The sequence below is a fragment of the Phyllostomus hastatus genome, unplaced genomic scaffold (assembly GCF_019186645.2).
Source record: "Phyllostomus hastatus isolate PE091 unplaced genomic scaffold, TTU_PhHast_1.1 phas_contig_1162, whole genome shotgun sequence".
Taxonomy (NCBI): Eukaryota; Metazoa; Chordata; class Mammalia; order Chiroptera; family Phyllostomidae; genus Phyllostomus; species Phyllostomus hastatus.
Genome location: NW_025333537.1, coordinates 2,348,951 through 2,362,498, shown reverse-complemented (window position 1 = coordinate 2,362,498; position 13,548 = coordinate 2,348,951). Strand labels below are relative to the sequence as shown.

General features: G+C 54.3%; 1 protein-coding gene across 1 annotated transcript in view; it reads right to left on the bottom strand.

Annotated features, from left to right (window-relative positions):
• Positions 1 to 10,258, bottom strand: part of ACACB (acetyl-CoA carboxylase beta) — a 94,856-nt gene extending 84,598 nt beyond the window's left edge. The window contains exon 1 of the mRNA XM_045844277.1: positions 9,627 to 10,258. The gene's annotated coding sequence lies outside the window, so the exon portion shown is untranslated. The remainder of the gene's footprint in view (positions 1 to 9,626) is intronic.
• Between the last annotated feature and the right edge of the window lie 3,290 nt (positions 10,259 to 13,548).

The following is a 13,548-nucleotide window of genomic DNA, read 5'->3' as shown; positions in this document are numbered from 1 at the left end:
CTTCTACCCTGGCCTGCCCTCCTGCCCCAGGAGGATGTAGGAGAGCCTTGGCAACATTTTCCGTGATGCCATCTGCCAATCACCAATTTCAACATGTGTCCTGAGGGCATGAGTAAGCCAGCAATTTCAGGACTCTCACCTTTCTTCCTGACACTTTTTAAGCTTTTCTGGAGGACTTACTATGTGCAAGAAATGAGTAAGAAATAGATGCCGTCCCCAGAAGCTCCCACCGTGCCATGTAGAAGCGGGAGGGAGGGAAGGAACAGGCATACGGGTTAAGACCTGTGGTTCTCGCCCTGGCCGGGTGGCTCAGTTGGGTGGAGCGTCATCCTGTACACTAGAAGGTTCGGGGCTCCATCCCGGGTCAGAGCATATAACGTAGGTTGTGGGTTAAACCCCTGGTCGGGGCGTGCATGGGACGCAACCAATTGATGTTTCTCTTTCACATCAGTGTGTGTGTGTGTGTGTGTGTGTGTGTGTGTGTGTCTCCCCCTTCCTCTCTCTAAAATCAATAAACACATATATATTTTTAAAAAAGACAAATGGTTCTCACCCAAAGGCAGTTTTATTCCCCAGGGACATTAGGCAACGTCCAGACATTTTTGATTGCGACACCTGGGAGAAGGAAGGTGCTCCTGGCACCCAGCAGGTAGAGCCCAGGGATGTGTCGCAACATCCTGAACTACAGGGGACAGTCCCGACCACAAAGAACTCTCTAGCCCCCAAAGTTTTTTTTAAGATTTTATTTTTTAGAGAGAGGAGAAGGGAAGGAGAAAGAGAGAGAGAAACACCCATGTGTGGTTGCCTCTCAAGCACCCCCCCACTGAGGATCTGGCCTGAAACCCAGGCTTGTGCCCTGACTGGGAATCGAACCGGTGACCCTTTGGTTCCCAGGCCCGTGCTCAATCCACTGAGCCACACCAGCCAGGGCCTCTAGTTCCCAATGTTAATAGTGCCAGGGTAAGGTCCAGGCTTGGACATCAGAAAGTCGGAGTCTGCTGTGAACACGTGTGTACATGAAGCTGCTTGTCCCTGTTCCCCATTCATCGGGAACATGCCCGAGAGTGAGGTCACTGGGCCACAGAGTGACTCAACGTGCGCCTTTCTGAGGAGCCACCTGACTTCTCCCACAGCAGCTGCACCGTCTTCCGTTCCCACCAGGCCTGGACCGGGGTCCTGTGTCTCCACCTCCTCACCAACACTTGCTATTGTCATCATTTTAGTCCCATTTCACAGTCAGTGAACTGTGGCTCAGGGAAGCTGTGGACCCTGAGTTCACTCAAGTCCAGGCCCAGCACCCACCCCCGACCTGGACATAAACAACCCCATACAATGGAGGCCGGGACTACAAGCACATGGGGACGACCCTAGAACCAGACACCTGCCCGCGCACGGGGGAGGAACAGTGCAGCAGTGTGGGAACTAACAATACGGCCCTGGCCGGGTGGCTCGGTTGGAGCAGCATCCTATACCCCAAAAGGCTGAGGGTTCGATTCCTGGTCAGGGCACGTGCCTGGGTTACGTGTTTGACCCCCAGCTGGCGCATGTACAGTGGATGTTTCTCTCTCTCTCTCTCTCAAATCCATAAACATACCCTCAGGTGAGGGTTTAAAAAACCAGTACAACGTTGGGTGTGCATAGTAATCTAGGGCACAGGTGGCAAACCCAAGGCCCATGGGCCGAATCCGGCCCTCCACCTTGTTTTATCCAGCCCGGCACCTTGTTTCTACCCGGTGGCAGCGCTGAACTCTCGTTTAACCATTAGGGAATAGTTACATTTATACAGTCCTAAAATTACATTCAGCCCTCTGAAGGCAACCACGAGGCTGATATGGCCCCCCGTGAACATGAGTTTGACACCCTGATTTAGGAGCATATTGTGTGGGGTCTGGTTCCACGGGCAGGAAAGACCAGAGGGGCCCTTCCCATGAGCCTCTGTGGGCCACGCCACGCCAAGCTGTGGCCCTCCGCTAAAATAACCCAGCTGACCCCACACCACGCACCGGCCAGCGCTATTTCTGTTTTATGCAAACCGAACGCAAGCAACAGCTACCGGGTTCCAGAGCAATCGCGGCCCTGGCCACCGTGAAGGCAGGACCCGGGTCGGCTCCAACAAGTGCTGGCCAGCAGCCAGACGAGGGCTCGGCAGCCAGGGGGCCGCGAGTTTGGTTCCCAGCCCCCCTCCACACCCACAGCTGGCAAGGTCTCTGAGCGAGCGAGGGGCAGGAGGTCGGTGTTCAACCAGCAGTCCTGGCTCACACTCGGACGTGCCCTCCCACCAAGATGAGCTCCCGAGAGCTTGCTGCCTGCCACTTACCATCGCTGCGGACACAGCGGCCAGCTGCATTCTCGCCTGTTCGAGCCTGTTCGAGTCTGACAGTGGCTCTCACAGAGTGACTAAGGGAACCCAGCCCGGACAGTGTCACCTTTCAGCAGGAGGCCGGTGGTGGCCTCAGGCCCCGGGGGAGGAGTCTGAACGGCCAGTGCTCCAATGCGGGGAAGGCTCTCCCAAGTCAGCTGTGCTGCACATGTCCTTATTTGTCACCCGCGAACAGGAGCCATTTGTGAAGGTCCCGGCTCGGCCCTCACCTGGCCTCAAGCTCAGGTACCCAAGAGGCAGCCGCCTCCCTCTGGCTTACCACATTCCTGTACTTAGGTCTCCTTCTCCGCTCATGCAATCGCCCCCTTGCCCAATTCCGTGTCTCTAAAGCAAAACATTCCCATGATCTCGAGAGCCTGGTGCACACGGGGAAACCAGGCTGAGGCGGCCTTCTGTTACTGTGGGGTCACCGGTCAGACACCTGCTGGGAGTGGGGGAGGGAGTCTCAGCAGACCTGGGTCTGGCCAAGTTGGGCACGATGGGAAGAAAAGCAGAAGCAACAGGACCGTCCAGCTGGCAGGCGACGGCACAAGGTCCTTTTCCAAGTTCAGAGAATTAAGGTAATAGGGGTGACCACGTGAGGCTGCCAGGGCATGCAAAGCTGACTGGTGGCTTCCCTCACCTGTACTCTGGCCCAAGGGGCCAGGGGAATCACAGGTTAGTATTTCCCCAAAAGCCACCTGCTCCAACCTACAGCCTAAGAGGGGGAGCACGTGGAGAGTTATGGATGAACAGAGGCCAGAGGTCACACATGAAATGAGGGGCACAGCCATGCCCAGCCCCCAGGTCCCAGCTGCAGGCCAGGTCCCCTTCTACACCCAGGCAAAAGCCACTTTCCTTGGGCACCTCGTTTGGGGTCCTGGAAACCGACCTGCTTCCCCATCTCCGCTCTGCCACCTGCACACAGAGGGAGCCTCAGACAAGCTCGCTGCCCCCTCCAAGTCAGGACATTCCCAGGGGACGGAGCCGTGAGCATCTGATGCCGCCCCTCCACAGGGCACAGCTCATCGTAACCACCGACCTCCACCAGCCGCCTCCCTCGCCCGCCTCATCCCATTGTCGGCAGGTCCAACCAAAGTGCCTTCAGTCTCTGGACATGACCTTCGCCTCCCTGGACGCCAACAGGGATGAGGCAGGCGGTGGGGAGCGTGGTTCCCGCTGGGAGGGGCGTCCTCTGCGAATGGACTCCCCCTCGGTAACAGGCACCCCCCCACACTAGGGACACCCCCTGGGCTCACTTCAGCTTCTCCAGGCTCCAGCCACGAGCAGCGTGGGGGGAGGCACCACAGGGAATGTCCCCATTTCCCAAAGGGGACAGGGACATCCCTGGGGCTTCAGAGGCGGTCTGGTCCCGCTCCTCCCCTGCTCACTGATCAAAGGGCGATGTTCCCAAGGACTGTGCATGTTTGGGGCAGAGGGTGGCATGGGCAGGGGTCACTTTCCTGTTATTCAGAGAGAATTATTTAAAATTTATTTTTCAGTGACAGTCGACACTCAATATTTTCCTGTATTAGTTCCAGGTGTGCAGCACAGTAGTTAGATGACCGTGTACTTTACAAAGCGTCCCCCGGATATTCCCAGTGCCCACCGGGCACCACACGGGGTGATCACCAGGTCACTGACTATCCCCTGTGCTGGACTTGACGTCCCCATGACTGTTTCGGAACCGCCCATCTGTGCTTCTCAGTCCCTTCACCTTTGTCACCCAGCCCCGCAACCCCCGTCCCTTGTGGCTCTCTGTGTCTCGGAGCTTTCTTCTGTCCTTTAGATTCCATATACAAGTGAAGACATGTGGTACTTGTCTTTCTCGGTTTCACTTATTTCCCTGAGCATAATACCCTTTAGGTCCATCCATGCTGTTGCAAATGGTAAGATTTCATTCTTTTTTTCATGGCCAAGTGACATTCTATTTTGTGTCCACTTGTGTGATAGGCACTTGGGCTGCTTCCCTGCCCTCACTATTGTAAGTAATGCTGCAATGAACACAGGGCGCACCTGGTCTTCCGAATCAGTGTTTTGGGTTTCTTCAGACATATACCCAGAAGTGGAGTCGCTGGGTCCTAAGGCAGTTCCATCTTTAATTTTCTAAGGACCCTCCACACAGTTTCGCACAGCGGCTGCACCAGTCTGCATTCCCACCAACAGTGCACCCGGGTTCCGTTTTCAGAGAGAGGGTTTTTTCAAGGCCAACACGGGGGGTAAAGAAGGGATGAAAGGAAAGATCCGGAGCATTGCAGGGCACAGGGAATGACCCCAGAAAAATCACAGGGTGTTTTCCCGTATCATTAGTGTCTATCGAGCGCACAGCCCATCAGGGCCACTGTCATAAGCTTCACACTCGTGGTCTCCACTTCCCCCTGCAACCCTCTGCAGTAGGTACCACTTTTCACTCCCCTTGCCCTTTTTTAAGATTTTATTTATTCATTTTTAGATGAGGAGGAGGGTGGGAGAAAGAGAGGGAGAGAAACATCAACGTGTGGTTTACATGCACCCTACTGGGGACCTGGCCTGCAACCCAGGCTTGTGCCTTGATTGGGAATTGAACTGGCGACCCTTTGCTTCGAAGGCTGGCACTCAATCCACTGAGCCACACCAGCCAGGGCCTCACTCCCCTTTTACAGGAAACAGGCCCAGTCACTCCCCAAGTTCACGTTCAGGTCCCAGTGGCCTCACTTGGCAGCCCATGCTCCTCACCCTCATGCTTTCTTGCTCTGGGCGCAGAATTTCCCTCCGTAAGCCCCAAGAAAGACCCCGCGTCGGCAGAGCTGAGACGTGGTCATCACAGTGCGCTGCTTGGCTCCTTGGAGCTGAGGGCTCGCCTTTAAATGCATCCACTCTTGAGGAACGAAAATGCAACCAAGAAATAACAAGGAAAGCACTTCTCTAGATTTGGGGTCCTTCTCCTGGGAAAGACTTTGAGGGAGACAGGAGCGTTCTTCCCAGATGAAGAAAAAGACTTTCAAATCAACATCTAGAACACCGGAATCAGGAAAAGCCACGCCTGGAAGGCAGTTCAGAGAGACCCCTTTCCCGGGCAGAGAGGGAGAGCTGAGAGAAGGCACATCTGCTGCGCGGCTGAAGCAGAAAGTGCTCCTGGCTCCCTGCCAGACGGTGAGTTAATTAACTACTGGCTGAAGACGGGGACTCTGCCAAAGCTACTAAACCAGGAGCCACAATCAGCAAATTGGTTCTGTTGTGAATAGTCATTTGTTTTCAGTTCTTTTCCATCTGAGAAAGCTATGTGACAACCTTCAGGTGCACCCCCCGCCCCAGGGAGGTGTACTTCCCTGCAAACGGTGAGACTTGAGAAGGCACCCCTTGCCTTTGCCTGTGATTGTGACCCAGGGTGCTGGTGCAATGTCACACTTCGTTACCCACAGAACTGCAACCCTCACCTCCAAAGAGCCTCTGCTCTCTTGCTCCCTGCTATAAATGCTCACTACACTAATAAATAATTGCAACCCTTCCCACTGTAACGAGCACCTTGCATCCAGAATCTCGTCGACTCCTTGTAGCAGCCCTACAAGGGAAGTATTATTCTCATCCATTTCACAGTATTAATTATTACTATTATCCTATTTCACAGATCAAGCATGAAAACCCACTGCCCAGAGAGGGGGACCCCGTGACTTGCTCCAAGTCACAGAGCGCGGAGGTACATGAAATTCAAACCTGACCTGCCTTACTCCAAGGCCTAGGTGTGTAACTGGTGGGGGTGAGCAGGCTGTTGGCTGAATTTATTAAGGGGCTACCCTCCGAAGTGTGTGGAATCAGAAACTAGAAACAAGACCTGGGGAGAGTGAGCAGTTCTCAGACTGACGTCGGAGCCCCCGGGTCTCTCTCTGGACAGCCCCGGCGACGGCTGTGCAAGTAAGCATCTTGTATCTGTGTCCCTGTGTCTCTGTGCCATATCCCAAACCGCTTGATTAATTTTTTAGAGTCTGGCAGGTGTGCAGCTGCAGGGGCCACCACCTGGGGGCCGACTTTGGAGAGGAAAACACATTTGAGAAAAGTCTGTGAATTTCGGGAAAAGGCTCCGATTACCCAAGTCCCCAGGAGCGTGGACCCAGAAAGGTATGCTTTGGTGCCCGGCACACTGTAGGTGCTCAGTCAATGCCTGGTGAGCCAAACCCAACTTTTGATGGGAGCTGATCTGCCGGCCAAGGCAAAACTGGCCCACGGGGTCCCGGACCAGCCCTTGCCTCGGAGAAATGTGAGAGGAGCAGGTCTCCTGCCCGCAGTGGAAAATGTGTTCGACCGTCTCCGGGGCTAATCGGGCTCATCTGCTCTGCCGGCCTCTCACGTGAGTCGTCCCCGCAGAAACCGCTGATGCAGGCCACCCCTCGAGCCTCGGGGCCTGGGCCCCCGCCACCTTTGCAGATGGAATTCCATCCTCCTTCCCCTCTGTTCCTTCTGCACCGGGAACCTGCCTTCTTTAACCATCCACTCATCCAAGCGCCAGTATTTCCCAAGCACTTGCCACGCCTGGTGCCGGCTGCTGGAGACACAGAGCAGACCTCACAGGAATGGCCCTGACCTCGTGGGTTTACCACGTCACTGTGTTAAGATCACAGGTGATCGTAAGGGCACAGCCAGGAGAACTGTCACGGAGGAGAAGCCTGTGCTGTGCATGGGACAGGGACCCAGCCTCGGTCTGCGAGGTGAGGGGCGCTGTTCTCCAAGCAGGGTGCTTCTGCCGAGACCGGCCGTGTGGGTTAGCCAGGAGGGGCTGCCGAGCAGGAAGGTGGAGGGAATGTTGGAAGGAGATGGGGCAGGAATCCCAGCAAGCAGCCCGATGTTTCCCAAACTGCCTGGAACCACAGCCCCTTCCCACTTGCACGGGTTATCATCCCAAACAGGAGGGTCCCCACGGCCCCGCTTTGTGGAGAGTGTGGCAATAGGGGACCACACCCTTCCTTAGGACATAGTGGGGAGAGCCTGCTAATGGGGGCACATCCAACAACAAATGATTCCAGTTAATTTACTGGAGCCTGCGACCCATTTACTTCCAAGAGGAAAGGGGAGTGTGTTCGGGGTTGTCACTCACTGTCACTCTCACCAGTGGTTTAATCTGATCTGAAGAGCTGGGGAGGCCTCAGTGAGTCCAGGGGGAGGGGCATGAAGCCCAGGCTGTTGGAGGGGTGCGGCTGTGCCCCAGGGCCCCACCCCCTGCACGTGAGGGTGCTCAGGTGTGCTGGGGCCCCCGAGAGGTCGCCAGCAGCACTTCTGGTGCAAGGCTGACCTGGGTGGAGGCTGTGCTGTGTGTTATCTGATCGACCTGAGCCTGCCACAGTAATTCTCTGAACTGTGATTTCCTGGTCCGTGGCATGGAGTCAATTACACCCCCTCATCCCCTGCCCCAGGTCTGTCCTATGTGTGACCATCCGGCATGTGCCAACTTCCCGATAACCCAGACCTCAGGTTTCCTGCTGCGCCCGCCTGGCCTGTCCAGGACAGAGAGTCCTGGATCCACAGAATGAATACAGGAGCACGGCCTCTTACTCCTCGGTGCCAAGTTCACCGCTGTAACGCAGAGAACGCTCTATGAGACCACTATCCGATACGTGCATCGGGTTTGCAGATAAAAGGCAACATTTCTGCCCTCGCTTCCAGGCATCCCCAGTCTCCTCTGAAGTGAAGGATCCCGGAGTAGAAATCCAGAAGAAGCGTTAGAATAAGGGGCCCCGAAGTTTCTATGGGGATGAGGTTTTCGTAAAACCTCCGCTGCAGAAGATTAAAATGTTTACGTCACCACAAAGAATGAGTAATGTAACCCTCGTGCCTCTACTTCAGATCTAAAAGGATCTGAGCAGGAGGGAATTTACCAGCCTCGCCCCAGCTTTTCAAATATAGGGCACGTTTGCACCTCCCATGACCTGGCTGAGCACTGGCTGGGTCTTTCCATTCAAAACCTGGAGAGGTCGGTACAGAAATCACATCTCTGTAAAGATCTGCCAAGGCCCTGTTAGAAGGCGGCCATTCATAGTCTGCAGTTCTTCAACGGAAAAGACTCGCTTTCTGGGAAGTCCCCAGCAAATCTGGGTGGTGGGTCCCATCACCCGTGGGGAAGCCCATTTGTGTTAAAATAATAAAGATCAGTGTGGAAGAGAGAGTTATGTACCAGACGGAAGCAAAGAATAAGATGTATTCAGGAAACAAGACCTGGGAAGTTTTACACCAAATGTGTAGCAGCTCCCTGAGGAGGAGAGGCAGACGGAGGGATGGAGCGAGGAGACGCCCCACTGTCCTCTGCACTTCTACGGCCCTTTAGTTTGTAATCGGATTTTTAAAAATTAAAGAAAAACGATGTCTTTCTAGCAACACAGAAACACTATAAATGCTTTACTCTTAGAGTCTCCTTTGAAAAAAAGTGTTTTAATCCTCACCCAAGGCTATGTTCACTGATTTTAGAGGAGGGGGAGGGGAGGGAGAGAAGGAGGGAGAGAAACATCTACGTGAGAGAGAAACATCAGTTGGTAGCCTCTGGTACACACCCCAACCGGGGAATGAACCCACCACCTAGGAACGTGCCCTGACCTGGGGGTGGAACCTGTAATCTTTTGGTGAACGGGGACAACGCTCCAACCAACCGAGTCACCCGGCCAGGGCAAAGTCTGCTTTTTAAAAACACAATCCAGTTTGAGAAACAGAATACTTTTCCTTAAGACAGAAGTTTGAGCTCTGGCAGGAGTGGCTCAGTGGCTTGAGAGCCGGCCTGGGAACCAAAGCGTCACTGGTTCGAGTCCCAGTCAGGTCACGTGCCTGGGTTGCAGGCCAGGTTCCCAGCTGGGGGCCTATGAGAAGCAACCAGTCCATGTGTCTCTCACACATCGATGTTTTTCCCTCCCTCTCTTTCTCCCTCCCATCTCTCTAAAAATAAAGTATTTTTTACAAGTTTGGGGACAAAAGTAAAAAAGTTCGGACAAAATAAAAAAAAAAATCACAGAACTGCCTTCTAAATAAACCTAAAACCTAAACCATTTCGGTGCGTGGAGCTAGGGAGTTTGCATGGGGATTCCCAGCAACATAACCATTTATAGAAGCAAAGAAAGAAGACCCATCTGCTTCATCAGTGTTACACTCAGGGCCCTTAGGATCAGCTTCCCGCAAACAGAACACGAGTGCTCCACTGCCCCCATGGCAGAGCTGCCACGGCTCACAGGCACCCAGCTGTACAGGGGGAATTCCCATTCACTTCGCCACTGCCTTTCAGTCCCTGACCCCCTGGAGGGGCAAGCTCACTTACCACTTCTCTCTCCGCCTTTCCTTTCCCCATGTCCTCTCCACGGACCGTGCGCTGGGGATCACATTGTCCAGGTTCCCTGTCTGCGGAGGGCCTGCAGCTCGGCCGGCGAGCGGCTCCCGCCGTGCCTGTAAATGTCCCTTTCAGATTAACCGGCCCTGGCCAGTTTAAAAATATCCCGGGTGCACTTAACCTTCAAGGCACCAAAGAGCAGCAACAATCCAGGTCAAGTGGGGGAGGATCTTGCTTGCAGCACAGTGTTTTCCACCTTCCGCTCCCGTGGCTTGCTTTATTTCAAAACTCTTAGGAGGCTAAGCCTCAAGGTGCTAAAATCTGAGTTGGGAGCAGTACGAAGTCACGTAGGTCCTCCCAGGACACGCCGAAAACGAACGGCAGGTTCCTCGTCGTTTGAGAAATGGCTCCTGGAACAAGGCCCCGGTGTGTGAATGGGCCCAGGTGATCCCTATCAAAAGATCACCTGGCTTCTCACCCCGGGGAAGATTTTGGTCAAAGCTTCTCCATGCACATACCAGTCAAGGGAATGTTTCCCGTTCCTGAGCTCTTGGGGAAAAACAAAACCCCAAGAGTGCCATTCCCACTCGCTCTTACTAGGGCTGGGAGCAGAGACCCAGAGTCACAGAGTGTTCTGCCACGTGGGGACGGCTGGCGGCATGTGGGACAAAGGTCACCTCCAGGTCCAAACCGGAGCGGGGCGGGCGGCAGGAAAGCAGAGGCCACACAAAAGCGCACTGTGCTCCACAACACTGGGATGCAAGTGGAAAAAACAGCAAGAGGGCTGAGCTTATGCAAAAACGGTTCACAGGGCGGCCGCGCCAGGTGCAGCCCTCACCCTGCTGGGGGAGCTGTTTCACCTGCGGGCTTGTTTTCCGAGAAGGAAAAGGCATCCGGTAGTGGACTTTTTGGGATCTTCTCCACTGGACTGTCAGTAGGCAGCAAGCTTCTTGCCTGCCTCCAGTGTCTTCTCGAAACCTCGGTGTCGTCAGCTGCCACCTGGGATGGTGCCACATCCACTTTACAGTTGAGGATGAAACGATACAGATCGGGGGCTTAGCACAGCGCCTCGAGGTTCTGATAGTCAGCAGGCAGCCCCCGGGAGTGCGGTTAGATCACGTATCAAAGCCTCCCCCACCCCAACACACACTCAGAGGAAGAACTCTGGTGGCTCAGCTCTTCTTCGAGGCTAAGGCAGAGGTTTTATTTATTTATTTTTTAATATTAGGGAAGAGGGAGAGAGAAACATCTATTTGTTATTCTACTTATTGAAGCATTCATTGGTTGATTCCTGTCTGTGCCCTGACCGGGGATCGAACCCACAAACTTGGCATATTGGGATGACGCTCTAACCAAATGACCTACCTGGCCAGGGCAAGGAATAGGTTTCTTAAAAGCCAAATGAAAGGCTTGAAACCAAAGTCATTCACAAACTTCTCCCACCAAACCTAAGAACACTAATAGAAAAATATATTTCTTCAAATGCATATTCAGAAAGTCATACTTAAGTTGTTGAACGCCCCTCCCCCAAAAACCCGTCGACCCCACGGTCTAGGGAAATGGGGGAACTGGAAAGAAGCTGCCAGTCCCGCTGCAAACCGGACGCTTTATAAACTTGGCACCTCCTCCTTCTGGGGGCCTTAATTACATCAGAATTTCTGGGAGTGGGCCGGCATTAATATCTTTCAGTTTCCTGCGGTGAGTCTGCGGTGAGGCTTGAGGAGCACTGCTTGCCTGTCTCAAACCTCTGGATGCCGCCCCCCCCCCCCCCCGCCGTGTCTGTCGCCCCAATTATGAGGACACAGGAAATACACAGCCGAGGAGCCAAGAGTGCAGAGCCCTGACCTCCCGGCCGCCCCTACTCACCACATCTGCACTTCCAAACATGCCTCTAAAATGTAACAACTGGCTCCAACCGAGACAGCGAGCACGTAACTTTACCCTGAACTCCTGTTCAGGGTAAAGTATGAAGCCGTCTCCAGCAGGCGTCCGTTCCAGTCTGTTCTCAACCCGAGTCACCGCCAGGCAACCCCCCAGGACCCTCCGGCGTGGCCCGGCGCCCACACCTCGCACATCGCCAGGGCCTGACAAAGACCGCAAGCCACTGCCACGCACAGGCACACCAATGAGGTTGCCTCTCCGGTCCAAAACCCCTTCTAAGGCTTTTTACACCGGGAGCCAACCGAAGCAGGAAAGTGAGTTTTAAAAGGGGGAAAATATATCTTATCAAATGATGGAAGCAAATTAATGACATGCTGAGGTCTATAAAAACACTTCCCATCCCCCCTACCTCGCCCTGCTGGACTCCGATCACCGATAGTGGCTTCCACACGATTATTTGATATCTCGGGGTTCCCAGCACATTTTGCATAACTGACTTCCTTGTTGCCAGAAGCCCTCAGCAGATCCCCTTCTCCTTGCCTGAGATGGGGCGGCTGGGGGCGGGGGACAGGAACCCTTGTTGGCCAGGTTCTCAGCTGCTCCCGCAGCAGCGACCAGCACAGCTGCACACACAGCGCCAGGACGCAGCAGCCGGGCTCTGTCATTGCTGGCGCCTGAGCGGGAGCCCCTGGAACAGGGGTCTGACTGTCTGTCCGTCTGTCTGCAAACTGCACCTGCACTGCCTGTCCTCCTATGGCTCCCGAAATAAAAGTGGTTTTGATGCCTGTGAAGAGTTTGAAAAAAAATGAAAGATTTCACGACACGTGCAGATCACATGACCTCCCAACTTCAGTGCCCATAAACTGTTACTGGAACACAGCTACACCCATTCACTTACACTGGGCACGTGGCTGCTGTCTCTGTAGCGGAGTTGAGGAGCTCTGAGAGAGGGACAACTGCAAAGCTTAAACACAAACTGCCTGACCCCTTACAGAAAAAGTATGCTGACCCTTGGCCCAAACGGCAAGGACTGCCTTTCACTGGGGTATATCCTGCGCTCTTTTCTAACAAATCCAAAACCCTGCAAAAACCAACGACACAGCCAAAAGTTCATCACGAATCTTGTTCCCAAAACACCAGTGATTAAATTTGCATTATTTGGGGGGGGGGCAAGGGAGTCATAGACCATTTAAGACGCTGCTCTTTGTTCTGTTTCAAGCGTCACTACAAAGATTCAGTCTACTTCTGAAAATGTTTGCTTTTCCGATTCTTTATGGTGACTCAGCGCTCACTGTATCCTGTCCCTCACAGCAGTGCGGGGGACGGAAGTGTCAAAACACAGCTTGTAACAGAAACACCAACCCACTGGAATGCCAAGGGAGGGCCCCAAGGTACAGGGGGCAAATGAAGACTGCCTCTTTGCCCTGTCTTCCTTCTGGGAAAGACCACCCTGCGTTCTTAAGAGACATCTGGGCTTCTCCAGGTGTACCCACAGTTGGACTTCTTGCTAACGCTCTTAATTACAGGCACATGTGCTACTGAGCCCTCTGACCCCTAGGGCATCCACCCAGCTTTCCATCCTGATGGGCCGCAGCGGCACCCTTCCAGCATCCTGCCTCCCACTTTGCCTCAATTTCCCCGGAGTGTCTGCACAGCGGGGAGGGTGGGAAGCTCCCCTCTCAGGATCCCAGGACCTGGCAGGGCACAGTAGTGCCCGGAATGCCAAGATCCCTGCAGAAATGTGTTCTGGCTTTAGTGGACCCTGACTCATCTATAGACTCCACGGTGCTCCAGGATGCGATGTGCCCCTCCCCAGGACCCCACCCAGTGCTTACCGAAGCCAGGCGGAGGAGGGGTGGGTGGTTCCGAGGGGGGGGGGGGAAGCAAGGGTGGCCTGGAGCTGGCCCTTCCTGCCCACAATGGTCACCACGGCAACCAGAGCACAAGGGCAGCCCAAGGGCTTCGGCAGATGCCCAGGCTCAGGAGCAGGCTGGTGAAGGGCACTCGGCATGAAAGTGTACTCTGCACAAAG